The sequence below is a fragment of the Mustela nivalis genome (genome assembly GCF_964662115.1).
Source record: "Mustela nivalis genome assembly, chromosome: 8".
Taxonomy (NCBI): Eukaryota; Metazoa; Chordata; class Mammalia; order Carnivora; family Mustelidae; genus Mustela; species Mustela nivalis.
In genome coordinates this window covers 116,821,734-116,839,552 of record NC_139027.1, presented here as the reverse complement: position 1 = coordinate 116,839,552, position 17,819 = coordinate 116,821,734, and the positions used below count along the sequence as shown (strand labels likewise).

The following is a 17,819-nucleotide window of genomic DNA, read 5'->3' as shown; positions in this document are numbered from 1 at the left end:
TAATAAATGACCCTCTGCTTGCAAACAAGGACTTAAAAAAAAACAAAAACTATAAAAATAACAACAACTGGGTGCCTGGGTGGCTCAGTGGGTTAAAGCCTCTGCCTTTGGCTCAGGTCATGATCCCAGGGTCCTGGAATCCAGGCCAGCATCCAGCTCTCTGCTCAGCAGGGAGCCTACTTCCTCACTCTGCCTACTTGTGATCTCTGTCAAATAAATAAATAAAATCTTTAAAAAAAAAAAAAACAATGACAACAACAATGAAAAGATCTAGTGGAAAAGGTGAACAGCATGCATAAACAGATGCGAAGTTTAGGGAGGGAACAAGAAACCACAAAAGAACAAAGTCTAACTGGAAATTCCAGAATTGCGCTAAAAAGAAAAATATGGTATCTGAGAGGAAATGTTCTTTTGATGAAGTTATTGGCAGACTGGACCCAGGAGAGGAACGTTAACTCGGTGATGGGGCAAGAGAAATTCCGCAAACCGGAAAGCGAAAATGAGAGTAAAAATTCATCGTGCAGGCTTCCTAGATTTGTTAAGACAGTTGAAGCCCGGTGCCAGACACATGCTGGTCAGAACTATCAGTCCTTCTCATACCTGACAAAAACGCATTTCACTGCTAAGATGCACCAGGTAGTGTTCTTAGTGAGGGATTGCCTGGTGAGCCAAAGGACAAAGGTTCCTGCCCTGTGGAGCACACACCTGAGACGTGAGTCAGAAAAAAAAAAAATAACTAAAACATAGAGTATGTAGAGATGCTCTAGCTTACGGAGAAAAACTTCAGGAGGGGGTCAGGGAGAGGAGATATGGGGGATGCACTTTATGGGAGAAACCATGTGATTATCTGGAAGAGCATTTGGAGCAGAATAGCAGCTGGTGCAAAGGTCCTGGGGCATGAGTGCTCACAGTATTTGTGGGAAATCTAGAAGGCCAGGGTGGCCAGAGCTGAGTGATCAAAAATGATGGAAAATCAGGCCAGAGAGGTAAGTGGGGAGTGAGGGCACCAAGAGGAAGGCAGATGATCCTGTAAGGATTTTGACTTCAACTGTGAATGAATTTGGGAGCCTTGGGAAGATTTTAACAAGAAGAGTCACATGACCAAACTTCTGTTTAATGGAATCCTGATGGCTGTTATGTGGAGAGCAGATAGTAGGGGACCAGGTGAAGCAGGGATGGTGAAACAGGGAAGTCTCCCAGTGACGTCCAGGAACAATCATGACACCTGGAACTGAGGAAAGGGCAGTGGAGGCCAAAGCAGGTTTTGGATTCAGGGTGCATCTCCAAGGCCTGGCTGATGTTGGGAGAATCGTAATTGTTGCCGTTGCTGTTGCTAGGGCTAATCAGCAGCTGGGAAGCTTTGTCAGGGAGTCCCCGCCCAGAGAAGCAGGAGGAAGCATCCCATCATCCCATCGGCCCTGTCCTGCAGGGAGGGGGGTGGATTACACTGATCCTGCTGGGGGGTGAGCTGTCAGTGACCTCCCGTCGGTCTCCGGACAGGCTCCTAGCCCCCAGGCAGCGAGGGCAATGGGGGCAGGCTCAGGTCTGCTCTGCTGGCCCCCACTCCACAGCTGTAAGGCTGAGCTGTTTACTCACAATCAGCAAAGGTCAACAACACATTCATCCGGAGAAGCTGGTTTCTGCAGCACCCGGTGGCCCCATGTCTCCCCCTGAACCTTCGTGGGGAGAGGAAGCAATCTCTCCCAGATAACCCATCTCTTGCATGACTCCCCACCCCTCCCTCTCCTTCACTGTGCACCGCCCAGGCTGGCCCCTGCCCTCCACCTGGCCGGCTCTCACGGGCCTCTTGCTGGGGCTTTGAATTCAATCCACTCTCTTCCATCCACCCCACTCAGAGCAGCTGAGGGGACTTTCTGAAAAATATGACAATGGTGCTGAGTCTGCTTCCTACATTTCTATACTGGGCAAACGTCCATTCATCCAGCATGTCCAAGATCAATGCTGTCCTCTCCAGGGGGGCCTTCCTTAACCATCTGCAGGCTGGCTTCCCCTTCTGGCTCCCACAGGCCCCGTGTGTCCTTCTCTTCATTGATTCACATTGCACTACAAGGAGGAACTTGCCACACACTCCCCGCCCCACCAGCTGTGGCAGACATCACTAAGCGATCAGGGTGCTCTTCCCCACTGAGCCTAGACCCAGCCTGGGGATTGCAGCATCCTAGGACTAACTGCAATTAGAAAGAGGTGAACAGACAAGTTAAAACCCATTTTTTCATCTGCAGTTCCTGGTTGATATTATACACACATACAGACACACACACACACTCACATGAGCTCACACGCATGTGAGCACACACATGCCCACACATACGTACAACCCTGTAGACCATGGCTTCCTTGAGGGCGGGGTGCAGTGTCTCACTCATCAGTCTCTCTGGGTTGTCACCGAGGGGCTGACGTTGTGGAAGTGCTCACCCAGGCTTGTCCTCCGCTCAGCCCCCGCTGTGGCCTACCGACGGCTGAGAAGTGTGTCACTGACGACTGCGCTCTGTCATGTTTCACAGGTGAGACCACTGTGGTCCGGGATCGGGCATCCCCCCGAAGCTACCCTCAAGGTCAAGCAGCACCCCAGGACTGGAGCTCGGTGATCTCTACCTCCCCTGGCCCTCAGAGGCTCTCTAGGCCACACTGAGCTTCCCGTAATGTCCTTTGCACCCAATTCCAATGAGCATTTGTGTCTACCTGTTCGACATTGGGTGTCCCTCAGGAGGAAACTCACAGACCATTTGAGGAGAAATTTGGGGAACTGAAACCTCTAACCTCTCTGGGCTCTTCCCCCATTTTGTCTACATTGACCGTCACGTCTCATCACAAGTTAAAAGCCAAGGTTTACGGGGTACGAGTTACAAATGCTTGACAGCATTTCTCAGTAATGTCCCATGTCCACAGATAAAAGAATTCTAGGGACATAGGTTCTGGAAATTCTATGTGAGACCTTCTCCTTGTGAAGCTTTGCACTTCACATAAAAGAATCTAACTCAGGCAAAAAAGAAAAAGTGTATTAAACTTTATCTGATCTGGTTCTTCAGACTTCTTTAACAGCATACCCCTTTTTTTTCAAAGTTCCTGTTTGCATATCTTTCAGTTACCATCCTGTGTGTTACATCAGAATCCTCAGTCGAGCTAGTCTAAACAACTAAAATAGTACGCTGGCTTTTGTGACTGATACGTCTTGAAGTCACAAGGGCCTCAGTTATAGTTACATCAAGGCTTAGCTCTGTTGCCAGGGATCACTATTCCCTCCTCTGGGCCTTTGTCAGCTTCCTTGTCTGACTTTCCTCATAGCAACAAAATGGCAGCCATAGTTCCGGGCATCCCATCCGCATACCTGCTTCACAGAGGAAGAGAAGCCTTCTCTCCTCCCCATGATGGACTGCATATTCTGGGCCTGCTTAGTCCAAGTGCTCATCCCTGAGCCAATCCCCAGGCAAGAGGAATGGGTCTTGAAAGCCCACCCCAAGAATGAAGTCATCGTGTTTTCTACAAAGCCTGTGGCAATGTCCTCTCTCTAGAAACACTCATCCCACCTGCCCCTACCCCCTTTCTTCCTGCTAAAATCCTAAGGAATGTTAGGCCTCTTCCTGAATCCTGGGTGTATATCATGATTTGTAGAGCCATGTAATTCTCTTCGCTAGCAGTTGGTTCAGAAATAGCTGTGAGACTTGGTTCTAGCTGATTAGATACAAGCAAAACTCTGCTGGGTGGGGCTTCTAGGAAAACCTTTGCCTTTCTGACGAGAAGAACAGACCTGACTGGCCGGCCCCTTTGCCCCATTACCATTCCTTCTTCATCAAACCCAGAAGGAGGATTGATACCTCAGAGGCATGGCAGCCATCTTGGGACCATGAGGCAGCAACTGTGAAGACTAACGCCACCATGCCAGAGATGCTGGAACAGATGGACCGGTCCCAAGGCCTACATAGCATCACCAGGCAGCTGCACACACGCTGGTCTATTTTCAGTACAAAATTAGAAATTCATATTTGTTTAAGCCAAAGGCATTTCTCACTGACACAAGGCCGAGTCTTTTTTTTTTTTTTTTTTTTTTTTTTGCAAACTACGACTTGTGTGGGCACAGAGATACAGCCTGGAAGGCACAGTTCAAGTTTCGGTGAATCCCTAAGACTTCTTAAATACATTCCGCCCCCTGGATGTTTGTGAGAAAGCAGATTATCCAGCCTTTATCCACTCCAGCAGAGGGCTGAGTACTCCCTGTCTGTGTGGGACATCAGGAGTCACATGCCGGACGGCAGACCGCAGAATACAGCCACTGGCTTTTCTGCGTCCCAGGGTTGTTCTGGGGCTGGTTTCAGGGGCCAGTAGCATGGCAACGTGAAAGCCCATTCTTTACCCCAGATACCAGTTGAGGTTCAGAAAAGTCTCCCTAGAGCCTTCAACTTATTCCCCCTCCCATCCCAGTCACGCTGGGATCTCTCCTGAGAAAAAAACGCAAAAATGAGAAAAGGGAAAACCTAAGAACATAAGCTTTATCATCACAGCCAGATACACCGTAGCCAAAAAAAAAAAAAAAAAAAGAACAGATCCAAATGTTCTATCACAAGAGAAGGATTAAGAAAGTGTTTGATGGAATATTACGCGGATGTGAAAATGATGTTTACAAATCTGGTAATACTAAAGGGAAGTAGGCACAATATTTGTTACTAAGAAAGCCGACCACAACCTCTTATATATATGGCTTGATCTCAAGTATACAAAAATTTTACCAGGGACGAAAGAAATACACTGAGATGTTAACAGCGGCGGTGCCTGGTTGGAATCGTTACGGGTACTTTGGGGGGTTATTTTTCCTGCTGTTCTATATTTTCCCATTTTGCCTGTATGTGCTACTTTTGTAAGCAGAAAGAACAAAACTGGCTTCTCTTTTTAAAGCTTCCAGGACCCTCCACTGCGTGAGATCACTGCTGTCATCTCCCCTAAAGCTGATAATGCAGGGCTTCCTAGACCAGGTGACCCTTCCTGCACTGGGGCCAAAATAAAAACAAGCTTCCCAACCTGGCATACTTGATTAATAGCTTGGAATTCTTTCAACAGGCGAAGGGAGTGGTAGGGAAAGGGGAAAATCAACACCCTATTTTTAAATGCTGACGTAAGCTTACAGGAACTAAAGACAAGAGGAGGTACGCACCATTCCAGGCCTTATGCAAATGTATGCAAATGAGATGCCGTCCCTGGCTTAGTGAGAATTCTGGGCCTGAGCTCCCACCTGGATTCCTGGGTCTCGCTGAGCTGGGAGAGGAAGAGAGGAGGGAGGGGACGGAATAGCGATGACCCCCATTTGTTGAGCACCTACTAAGTGTCCAGCTTGCAAATCAGTTTCACCGCCTAGATTTCCTCTGCCCCTGAGCACATTCTGAGGTGTAAGTGAGATGATTGTCCCCACTTTGCAGTTAAGTCAAATGGGGCTCAGAGAGGGAAGTGATCTGTGTAAGGTCACAGAGGGACCAGCTGAGTCGGAAGCAGGTGGTATCTGTCACCAGACCAGACACCCTGAGGCACAGGATGTGGCATCTCTGGTCCTCACAGGGGAGGGGAGGGGAGGGGCAATGCCATTAGACATACGGGTTACCGGGCCTTTGCACCTGCACAGAACTCCCGGCCTTTGCAACTGCTGTGCTCTCTAACCAAAATGCACCCGCCCATAACTAGAGAGCCCTGACATCTATGCCCTGCCCTGCCCCACTTGCTTTCTTTTTGTAGCACTTATCTCTTCTGTATGTATTTGCTAATGGCCACATTAGCAAACACTATCTGTGATAGTAGGGAGTTCAGCTCTGGGGTTCACCTGTGTTTCCAACACCTGGTACATACCTGCTGTTCAAGACACAAGTGTCCAATGGATTAACGAGTAAATAAACGAATCCCAACTCCCTCTGGACCTAGCTATCCAAGCTTGCACAATGATCCAATGACAATAATAATAACATAATTACTAATGGTGCACTATTATTATTGTTCTAATGAACATATCTGAGTGCATGTTCTTACAATCCTCATTTAACCCTCACAGCAAATATCTGAGGCAGGAGAGAGACCTGTTTCCATTAGACAGCTGCAGAGGATCCAAAGAACCAGCGACATGGCCCAGAATCCGAGAGCAACACAAGCAGAGCTAAAGCTTGAACCAAGCATGTCTGATTCTAGAACTTACTTCCCTACCCACCATGTGACGTTGTGCCGGGTGCATTCCACCCAATAAGAAGGCAGGTGCCACCTCTGCATTATTCATAGATGTACTCCCTGTGCCTGGCACTTGCTTGCTCTGGATGAGAATTAGAGAAATAAATCAGTAGTTCCCAAATCTTAGTTCCCGGATCCGCGGCGATGTTAGGAACTTGTTAGAAATGTTGACACTTGGTCCACAGCAGACCAAGCAAGTCATACCGCTGTGCACCTGGACGGTCAGAACCACAAGGATGAATGAATGGAAGCGCCAAGCTGTTGCGCCCTCCCTAGAGTGGGGCTGATCATTCATCGGGGTCTTAGCAATGGCAGGATGAGAATCGCCCCCAGTGCCAGACCTGGCAGGGCTTCAAGTTTTCCTGGTTCTTCCCACAAGCTACTGGAGGAAAAGTTTTCGGTTCACATTTCAGGCCTTTGATTCTGGCCTCATCTGGTGGGGAAGATGCCAGCTTGTCAGAGGGAGCGGAGAGCCGGGAGTGATGGTGCCGAAGCAGGAGGATCTATTATTAATTACCATGTAACATTGATTAAGAGCCCACAGGGCACCGCAGCTGCAGGAGCTTGGGACAGCCTCCACTCCTGCCTGGAGGGGAAAGTGATTAGCCACATTATGAAAGGAAATATTCATCCTGAGCAGGCCTGAGCAAACACCTCCAGGGGTGGGATTTCCTTCTCTTAGAATCTCTCTTCCTGGAGCTGGGCAGCTGCCTCAGTGGCCCCTGGGCAGGTTTGTTGGGGTAGGAGGCTGGACCAGCTGACCTTGAACCTGCCTGCAGTCCTGGGGGTGGGGGTTGACAGATCTGAGAGCACGTGCTCTTCCGCCCAGTTCTAGATCTGAGATGCCCAGCTCGGCCTCTTTGAGAAAGCAGTTTAAGACAGCTGGATCTCTCTGATTGTTTGCAAGACGAGGCAAAAATTGGATTGCGATGTCAAATCTCATTTTTAAATATGATTAAAATCTGGGTTTTTAGCTACTTTAGCTACCAATTCTGGGTTTCTAGCTACTCAGCTGCCATTGTCCCATTGAATCTTTTCAACAAACCCATCTAGATGAACTCACTGAGGCTCAGAGTGATCACTAGCACAGCAAGTTAGTGGGAGGAGCCGGGGTTCAAGCCCACGTGTACTTCCTGAGTCCTACTGGAGCACACAGGTGTCCTGTCCCTTGTATGCCGAAACCACATAAACATATTTCTAAAAGTCTATAGTACTGCTCTATCCACGCTACCTTCCTCCAAACTCTGCCTCACACCCAGGTCTAGCACAGAAATCCCTGGTCAAACAATACATCCAGATATTTGGATTCGAACACCTGGTCAACCCACCTATGCTGTGCTTCTGGAAGAAACTCCCCCTCTGCTTCCAGCACCAAGTGCCCAAGAACCAGCCTCCTCCTCCCCCTGGGCTTGCTTCTGATCTCTGACCTCAGGTTTCCAAGAGAGTCAGGTGGGCCGGATCAGCTGCCTCTCTCTCCAGGGCCATGAAAGCACCACAGGATGATGGGGTTTTTTTCTGCCACTGACTAGCCTCAAGCTTTAGGCAAGACCCTACCCTTCTCTGGGTCTTATTATGTTCTACATGCCGAAGAGGACTGTTCAGACCCAAAAATCAAGTTTCTTGCGTCCTTAGTTTATGATCAAGTCACTGGCCAAGGTGATTCCTAAATTCCAGAGCAGGAAGACAGACCCTGTAGATGACGGGGGCAATGAGGATGCCAGGATACCAGCTCACAGTTTCCATGCAACCTGCAAGCTAGGCACTTAGGGTAGCTTCTCTTAAGTCTCATGCCTGCCCCCACAGACAAGGCGGTATGGTAAGTGCCATTTAACAAAGACAGAATTCAAGCTCAGGGAGGGAAATTAGTCCCGGCCACACATGCGGAGCTGTCACTCTGCTATCCACCCTACTCCTTCTCCCTTGGCCCCTAAACACGAGGCATGCTGGCTCCTTCTAGATTTCTCCATCTGCAGTCCAGGCCACACCAGATCCCTGGGGGCTGTGCAGGTTGCTCTTGTTTCCCAGGAAACCATGTAGAGCCCTGCGGACTCATTCAGGAGTCCACCAACTTGGGGAAGAGTTTTTAAATTGGTCCAGGCGACTGCTAGTCTCCAGTGAGGTAGTGAGCTCCCTGTCCTTGTAGGTATACAAGCTACAGCCAGGCAATGAATTTGGGGGAATGTTGTAACAGAGTTCCCCACCCCAGAAGCGGAACTAAATAAGCAGCTTTCTGGGGGAGAAAATGGAAATGAGGAGTCAGACTGCCTAGGTTCAAACCCCACTTGCTTTGCCATCTGACCGGGCAGGTTTCTAAGTTTCTCTTTGCTCCATGTCCCAGGCTTTAGAACAGAACTTGTACCAGGACCGATCTCATTGCACGGCTGTAAGATTACACAAATTAATATGTGTGAAGAGATACTTAGCGGAGTGCCTGGCACATGGCAAGTTTATAGCATATAAATTTAAAGCATTAGCTATTACTTTCAAACTTCTGATTTTAACTTCGGAGTCCAATCTTCCAAACCCAGTGGCAGTGGATGCTGGTATAAGAAACAGATCAAAGAGAAGCCACTTGCCCGAGGAAGTGGGGGGCAGGGATACGGGAGCCCTGCCAAATGCACCCCCTTCTTGCAATGGTCTCAATCCCACATTGAGGGTCCATGTGACTGATGCGCCACCTGCAGCCTGTGCCACCATGGGCCCTCCACCTCGCAGGCTCAGAAATGCTCCCTGCCATCAAAATCCAGTCTATTTGGGAGCCTCCATATGACGCCATTCAGCTGCCTTTTTTTTTTTTTTTAAGATTTTATTTATTTGACACAAGTAGGCAGAGAGGCAGGCAGAGCGAGAAGAAGAAGCAGGCTTTGAGAAGAGAGCCTGATGCAGGGCTCGATCCCAGGACCGAGATTATGACCTGAGCCGAAGGCAGAGGCCCAACCCACTGAGCCACCCAGGAGCCCCTCAGCTGCCACATTTTACAGGTGGGGAAACTGAGGTCCAGAGGGGAGTGGGACCTTGCTCAGGTCACCAGCCCATGAAGGGACAAGTTCCTCTGACAGGACAGAGGCAGATCTCAGACCTATTCCCAGAAAAAAACAAACACCAGGTCACAGAGGGTCTTCATCACGCCTTCCCCAAAGCAGGGCCTCCTGCTGCAGGAAGCTGGCTTCTGAAAACAGTTGCGGCCTGCTGGAAAGTAGGGAGGGAGAGGAAGTGATATTTAGAGAAGGAAAGAGGGGAAGCAAGAGGGGAGAAGGTTGAGGGGGGGATGGTGTGGGAAGGCAGTTCAGGCCTCCCAGAGACAGAGAGAGGTTCTGCCCAGCACCACTTGCCAAGCCTGGGAGGGAGGAACCTGCAGTCAGCAAGCCTGGAGCAGTCCTCAGACTCCCCCCACCATCCCCCTGAGGACCCTGCCACCCTCCATACAAGGTCTGGCTCTCTGCGAAGGCATGGCCACAGGCTGCCTGAGTCCCATCGGGAGACACCGATAGGGACCGTCGGATTCCAGACCCTCACTACACAGAGGGGACAACCGCCCAGAGAGGAGCAAGAGCCTACCCAAAGACACCCAGTGGGTTGAGGCCAAGGTGGGACCAGCCCTCTGATGTTGGGGCCTTACTGCTTTCACTGGCCTCCAAGCTTATCAGAGCAACAATTGAAGAAGCAGGCACAATTCTGTGTCCTCATAAAAAACCCCATGGGGAAGGACCATGATTCCCATTCCACAGAGATGAGGCACATCAAGGTTACAGAACGTGCCTGGCACGCAGCTGGGACTTGGTAGAGTGGGGATTACGCATCCCACATCTTGATTGCTGCTCTGTCAGTGGGGAGAGGACCTTCTTCTGGAAGTTCAAGCATTAGTGAACATGGGTGAAGGGGACTTTAGGGTATGGGGAACCCCCGGAGAGCTGTTGAAGCCATGTATGGACCGCTGCCATGCACACAACTAACATCCTCTCACACTAGCTACTAGAAAACCAAAAACGTGATTTTCCCAGCTTGCCTTGCAGCCAGGGTAGCAAGAGGCACTGATGTGGTTGGTGAGATTTAGGTAGAAGCCTCAGAGACAGCATCTCTCCACAACTAGAAAACCCTTTCTTTTTACTTTTTACTTAGTCCTTTGCCTTCTTCCTCCATGGAATGAAGATGCAACGCCTGAGACCTGGCAGTCATCCTGAAACTATGAAGCCCCAGGAAAGAGGACAGAGGGCTACATGTGGAAGACAGCAAAAGCTCTGGTGATTGGAGCCCGGGGCCCGGGGGCATCAGCAGGAGCCACACTGGTTACAAAGAAGCCACCAGATTAGAAGGTCTCCTTTCTCCAGCAGGACAGACCCCAACAGACCTGGCTTCATTCTTGGTTCTGGCATTGACTAGCTGTGTGTCCTTGGACATGTTACTTACCCTTTCTGAGCAGGTACCTCGAATATAAAATGGAGACTCATTCATCCCATAAATGTGTATCAGGTCCCTCGCCTGCTCTGGGCACTTGAGATACGGCAAGGAATAACAAACAAGCCCCCACTCTCAGGATAGGGCCCACCATGGACTTCTTGCCATTTGGACAGTAAGCACCAGCCAGGTTATGGTAGGGTTTCTGCTACTTGTAGCTGAATGTATTAGTAATTATGCTAATGGTGGGGATGAAATGGGACCCCAAGCCCAAGCTCCATCTGTGGAATCCCCCTGCCTCACAGGGGCCATCCCTCTCCCCCTCCCAATTTCTCCCTAATGCAGTAGCATACGCCTTAGCCTGGATCGAGGCTCTGAAAATGCTCCTGAGCAATTAATCGCCCACTGTCACCAGTCACCAGACGACCTGACACGAACCCACTGGAGAATTGTGAGGAACGGAGTAGGGATCTCGTCTGGAACCTACGGACATGAAAATTTTGGGGTACCAAGTCTGCAGAAACTTGGACCTCCAGGCACCACATTTGACTTGGCCCACGATTACCCAAGGGACCTACCCTTCATTTGATTATGAAGTAAATACTTATTGAGGACATGCAAAGTGCCAGGTGCCCACAGGTGACCAAAGCCAGCCAAGTCCTCACCAGCAGAGCTCACATCCTAGCAGGGAGGCAGACTGTGAGCAAACAGCGGCTGCATTCCTCTTGATAAGACCCCTCACCCCGATAAAGCACTTTACAGTTGACATTATCTAACTCCAAACTCTCAATGACCCTGAGAAACAAGGGCCATCTTCCGGTTTTACAGACGATACAAAGACGTCAAAAGGGGAACTAAGTTCAGACTTCCCTATGATTACCAGCCATGTCCAGGAGGCAGCAAGGTTGGAACCTTGGTCAGGCTGGCTGCCATGCCCCCCCACACACACACCCCAGGGTATGTCCTCTGTCTCTAGAATAATCCAAGCAGGCCCCTCGGCCACCGGTATCTGTTGCTCTGGGTGCCATGAACAACTGTCGGAAATTAAAGGCCTCCCCCTGAAAGCAGAGTTGGCCTAGACACACAGCCTTGCCAGCTACATGGCACTCCCCTCATCAAGCTGTGGGTGTCTGATGGTTCTTTAATTCTTCATCCCCGCCAAACACAGGCCCAGGGCTTCAGCCATGCTTTGGGAGCTCCCCCGTGAGGGAGCCTGAGTATTGAGTCCAGACCAGTCAAGAAGTTTGGGATCCGTCTGCCCACAAGATGTTCCGTTCCTCCCCACACCAGCCCCATCAAGCAGAGCAGAGAATGACAAGAAACCAGGAGGCTTCTTCAAAGACACCAGGGCCCTGGGCTGGGTTTGCAGTTTTCAGGGCTCCAACATCTTGGCTCTATTTCCACCCCACCCAGCCCAAGGTCTTTCAGACTTCGTGCTAAGCAGAGGAAGTACAGAGGGTGGGGGAGGGACAAGGGTGGGAGAGGCACATCTGTGGGGAAGCAATAGCTCAGGGGTTAGGAAGAAGCCACCAGAGAAGAAGATCTCTTTTTCTCTAGCTGGGCAGAGCCCAACAGACCTAGCTTCCATCTTGGTTCTGGCATTGGCTAGCTATGTGTCCTTGGACACGTCACTCACCCCTTCTGAGCAGGTACCTTGAATATAAAATGGAGATTCATCTCCATCCTATGAATGGGTATTAGGTCCCTCGCCTGCTCTGGGCACTCAAGATACAGCAGGGAATAACAAACAAGCCTCGCTGTCATGGTGGGGCTTTTGTGAAGATTGGAGCACATATATGGTGTCGTGGCCCATACTGAGAAGGTCTTGATCCCAGAACATTATGACCTTTGTTCTTTTTTTTTTTTTTTAATTTTATTTATTTATTTGACACAGAGAGAGAGATCACAAGTAGTCAGAGAGGCAGACGGGGGTAGGGAGCAGGCTACCCGCCAAGGAGAGAGCCCGATGCAGGGCTCGATCCCAGGACCCCGAGATCATGACCTGAGCCAAAGGCAGAGGCTTTTTTTTTTTTTATAAAGATTTTATTTATTTATTTGTCATAGAGAGAGAAGTGAGAGCAAGCACAGGCAGACAGAGTGGCAGGCAGAGGCAGAGGGAGAAGGAGAAGCAGGCTCCCTGCCAAGCAAGGAGCCCGATGTGGGACTCGATCCCAGGACGCTGGGATCATGACCTGAGCCGAAGGCAGCCGCTTAACCAACTGAGCCACCCAGGCGTCCCAAGGCAGAGGCTTTTAACCTACTGAGCCACCCAGGCACCCCATGACTTTTGTTCTTGTAAGAGAATTTAGGCTTTATACAGCCAATTCTTTTCTAGGACGTACCTCGTATGATCATTTCTACCACAGCAGAAAAGGATTTCCCCCATGCCACTCATATACACGCATGCACTCACACATGTGCATGCCAGCCATGTTGAAGGGGTCGATGCCCTCCTCCAGACTTGCCTTTGACACTCATATTTCCTACCCCGCGAGCTTGTGGTCTCGTTCATTTCCCCTGTGCTGCAAAGTCTCTTAATTTGTCCGTTGTCGTCTGGCACTGAGCAGGGACCCATGACTGTTGCCTTCCCTCACTCCCTCATTCATTCGGCTATTCGTTCATTCACTGGACAAACATCTACGGAGTCCCACAGTGTGCCAGGCCCTGCTGCGACCAAGACAGACCAAAGACCTGCCTCGTGGAGTTCCCATCCTCAAAGGGAAGACAGAGGACAGGCAAAAAGTACATGGTACCCACAGGTGTTGGATGCCAGGAGGGGGTGGGGTGGAAGGGCCATTCCGGATGGGCTGTCATCTTCAGAGGTGACATCTGAGCTCCATCGCGTAGCCTGTTCTGGGCTCCCAGACGGCCACCACAGGTGATCAGGCAGAAACACAAAAACAAGCACAGATAGAGCCTGGCGAATCCCTGCGCTCATTCAGACTCCTAGAACAAGGCCCCAAGAGCTTACCTCAGACTCCAACCCCTCTCTGAAGAATTGGGAGAATAGTTTGAACAGAGAGGGAAGGGGGTTCCCCAAGGTCACAGAGCCAGCAAGGGCCCACCTCCTAACTCCAGCCGGTGCTGTGGTCACAAAACCACTCACTGCCTTTCTGGACGTCACCTTAAGGGGTCAGGAGGCTCCTAGGAGACACAGAGGGTCGCAGACGTTCACGAACCATCTGGAGATGTACAAACACGACGTGTCCCTCCACTTCCAGCAGTGCTTGTCCTTGTGCTTGGAGAACCACAGGAGCCCACAGCAAGCAGCCTCCATCCAGGCTTAGCATCTGGGAACCATGGTTACAGCTGCCTTTTGATGGGCAGGGGATTCGGAACGCCTTCGAGCCACCCCCTGGCTCCTAGAGGCTGTGTCAGAAGCAGGAGCAAGGTTCCAGGGGACAGGCTGGAGGTCACCAATTACCCCGAGACACCACCCCGTGTACCTTCCCCGCCCGAGCCGATCATCCGGGCACCTTGCACCACCGCGAAATCCTTTTTAGAGCCCTGAATTAAAAATAAATTTGCAAGCACATAACCAGATGTTACATGGGGAAAAGATAAATAACTCAGCCTGTCAAGGAACTGCCTCATCTCAGTCAACCCTCTCTCTTTCACAAGGTTTTAATTTTTAATTTCACAGCGGTAACTATAGCAACCTGCAAAAATAATATATTCCAAAGCAAAACAACTTTCTTGGCTCTGGCTTGGCATCTCCATGTTCCCTCCTTCCCTCCTCTCCACCAACTTCACGCAGGTCTGTGCCCAGAGTGGATGAATGTTCTCAGCTTTGAACTCCCTTATTCATTAAGCAATTAATCCATTCATAGGCAAGTATCTCTTGCCATCCAAATCCATGCCACTCCAGAGTTCCGGTTGCGGAATATTGGACAATGGGTTCAGAATCGTGAGAGATGCCATGTTACGCAATGTACTGGTGCCTAAGTTTTGCATGGATTGGAGCAAGGGTTTGACTAGCAAGTGACACCTGTATTCCCTGGAAGCCTAATTTGTCCCAGGGTCAGTGCTGGGCACCAGGGAGTGAAAGAGCTGAGGAAGACTCAGCCTGATTTACAAGGAGCCCAAAGTCCTTTGGGGAAGACAGACACAGAAACAGATCATTTCAGGGGCGCCTGGGTGGCTCAGCTGGGTTGAGCATCTGACTTCTGATCTTAGCTCAGATCTTAATCTCAGGGACATGAGTTCAAGCCCTGCCTTGGGGCTGCCAGTGTGGAGCCTATTTTTTAAAAAAAAAATTTTAAAAATTTGAAAACCCAGATTGTTGCAATCTGATAAGACAAGTCCCTGGATAAAAGGGATGAATAATGGCTACCAATGGGGCGCAGAAGAAGGAAGAGGTTTCAGTATCTAGTGCAGTCTGGGAAAGCTTCAGAGAGGAGGTGACTTCTGAGATGGATCTTGTTGACGAGCAGAAGTTTTCTGAGTACCGAAATAGGAAAGGGCCTGCCAGGCAGGTGGAATGGAAGTACAAAGGCAGAGGGGCACGGGAGGCAGGTTGGCGGGGCCCACACGTAGGATGCCGGATGCGCCTCAGTGGGTGGAATCCTGGTGAGGTTGGTAGAACACAAGCACACCAGCCCAGATCTCGGTGTTGAGGATTTCCACTCAAAGGCAAGGGGAAATCAACAAAGTCATGGGGGTGGACAAAACATATTTTAAGAGGTGACTCTGGGGACAAGTGTGGGGCATGGATTGGTGGGGACAGACTGGAGACAGCCTGTAGGTAATGCAGCGGGTATTGGCCTAGGGTGGGTCATGGCTGTAGGGCAAAAAGGAGGGTAGAAGTCTCAGCTTGGGTTCCCTAAGAAGCAGACCCTGAGCCAAGGGTTCAAATGTATGTGGGAGGTGATCCCCAGAAGCACTGATTGCAGGTGAAGAAGGGAAGAGAAAAGAGAGGAAGCCATGGAGTGTTTAGTAAAAATGGAGTGGAGCTGAATTCTGCTAGGAAGCTCTGGGATCCTGTGTCCCGGGTCGTGCCCCCGGATGGCAAAGGACCTGGAACATTTAAATGTCAATTGCTATACTAATTGGCTGAGGGCTGCTCCCAGGAAGCATCCATTCCCTGGCACATCTGACCTGCCATGCAGGCTTAGGAGCTGAGCAGCTCCGGTGGCCGGAGAGAGTCCCAGCACAGACTCTGGTGCCTACAGCCAGACGCAGGGCCAGATCACCCTGAAGAAGGAAAGACAGACCGAAGGGATATGAAGTTGTGCGGGATAATACATGGGCATAATGGACCCTGCCATCAGGGCGGGGGGGGGGGTGGATGGGCAACATGGCCCAAAGTAGGGATGGACCCAAGGTTATCCAGATGCAGGCAGGTTAAGGTTGGCTAAGTGGAGACTGATCAGACACTAGGCAGGAGGCCCCAGAGCAGCCCTCTTTCTCTTCCTGAATAGGGAGCCTCTGGTCTCAGGGACACAGAGTTACCCCCCACCCCAGTCCCTGGTGGAATGTGGAATATGGCAAGAAAATGCGTCAGTGGGGAAAATGCATGTGCAGGGAAGTATCTACGCAGAGATGTAGCACAGATGTGTGACCTTGTACGAGTAACTTCGCCTCTCCCGGCCTCAGTTTCCCCCTCTATAAAGAGATGTGGTTTAGAGAAGTGCCGACTGCATAAGCTTGTTGTGAGGATGTCATTAGATGCTGCTTCGTGATGCCTGGAAGTCACCTAATAAATATGAGGTGTTAGTATTGTTCTTTGGGGCAAGAGTTTTGAGCATGGCACATACATCAGGCCCCCAGGAACAGAGCGGTCACCACGTACACACAGGGGCCTGCCCCCTGCTCCCATGCTGTGCGCAGCCTCATGGACATGCTGAAGTGCTTTATATAGAACGTTAAAGAAAGCGAGATAGGAAATTATGCATAAAGCTTGATTCTAATTTTGTTTAAACACATACACTCACAAAGGCCCGAGGGATACACAGCACATGTAACGAAACTTAATGCTAGATGGTAGAATTGAAGGTGGCTTGCATTTTTACAATTCTTTCCTGTTTTGTTTTTTTTTCTTTTATAAATTTCACAGTAGATTGTGTTATTTAAATAGCCATTTTCCAAAAAGAAAGGAAAACAAACATGCTTCTTTCCCTGACTTCCCTACCCCTCGTGCCTTTCATCGGAAGTGGGAGCACTCCCATCTAGGGGCGGCAGGCTCGTGCTTCCCAGGAGTCCTAGTCCAATCCTGGACTGACTGACCTTGAGTTGGGAGGAAGGGTTGAGCTCCCTATCAGTCTGTCTGTGAAGATAGGCTCTGCCTCTGGGATTTGAGGATGTGCTCTGTGTTCATCCATCGACCTGTGACCAGAGAGGTAGAGCTGTCCAGTGCTGCCGGCCGGTGTGAGCTGTTCCATGTGCCCGCATGTCCAAGCCACGTTGTCTGGATGGCTTTCTATAAACTGACATTTGTCCTTCATCTCCAAGCTCCTCGGCTACTCCGAACTTGAGTGGGGGCGAAAGGAAAACTTGTGTGGTCACTGTCAAATCACTGGGTCCGCACCTGGATCCTAAAAATGGACTATTCAAAAAGATATTAGCCGTTGATTTTTCTCAAGTTTCCTACCCAGTTTGACATCTAGGACTGTGATATGCTCAGTGTTCACAGGAGGTTCTCATAAGGCCCCCATGGTGGGCTTCGTGGTATTACCTGTCTGAGTCCCTTGTTGGGAAAATGGTCCTTTCTCTGAGCTTTCCATTAAGGGCACTCAGACGAGGGTGGTCTTGGGCATTGTGGAGGACCAAAGTGATTTTTCTGGGTTGGATGTATGGACACATACATGGATATATGACATGGAGGAGAAAGAAGCCCTCTCTCCGGCCAGATTGCTGATCTTGGGGCACATGAGTCTTGGTCTGCTTGTTAATGGCCCTCTTCCCTGTTACATGTGGAGAGCCGGTTTATATGTTACATGTGGAGATACAGCTAAGCAGAAAAGATAACTGTGGAACCCCTCTGTCCAACCATTCCTGAAATGGCCTTCCCAGACCAGAACTAGGACATTCCTTTTTCTTATTAAGTGAGTGCAAGTTGGGGTTTTATCTATGGAAATGGAAGGGATCCTGACCGGCATCCTAGAGTGGATGTCTACTGGGTAGAAGTTAATGGCTACCCGAATCCACGCCTCCTTCCTACTCACCCTCACTGAAAAGACCAGGAGGAGTTCCTGTGTCATGACCTT

General features: G+C 50.0%; 1 long non-coding RNA gene across 1 annotated transcript; it reads left to right on the top strand.

Annotated features, from left to right (window-relative positions):
• Positions 1-430: 430 nt before the first annotated feature.
• Positions 431-5,038, top strand: LOC309872047. The gene is made up of 2 exons (XR_014315638.1): positions 431-712; positions 2,526-5,038. It is a non-coding gene; the product is annotated as an uncharacterized lncRNA (long non-coding RNA).
• The last annotated feature ends 12,781 nt before the right edge of the window (positions 5,039-17,819 follow it).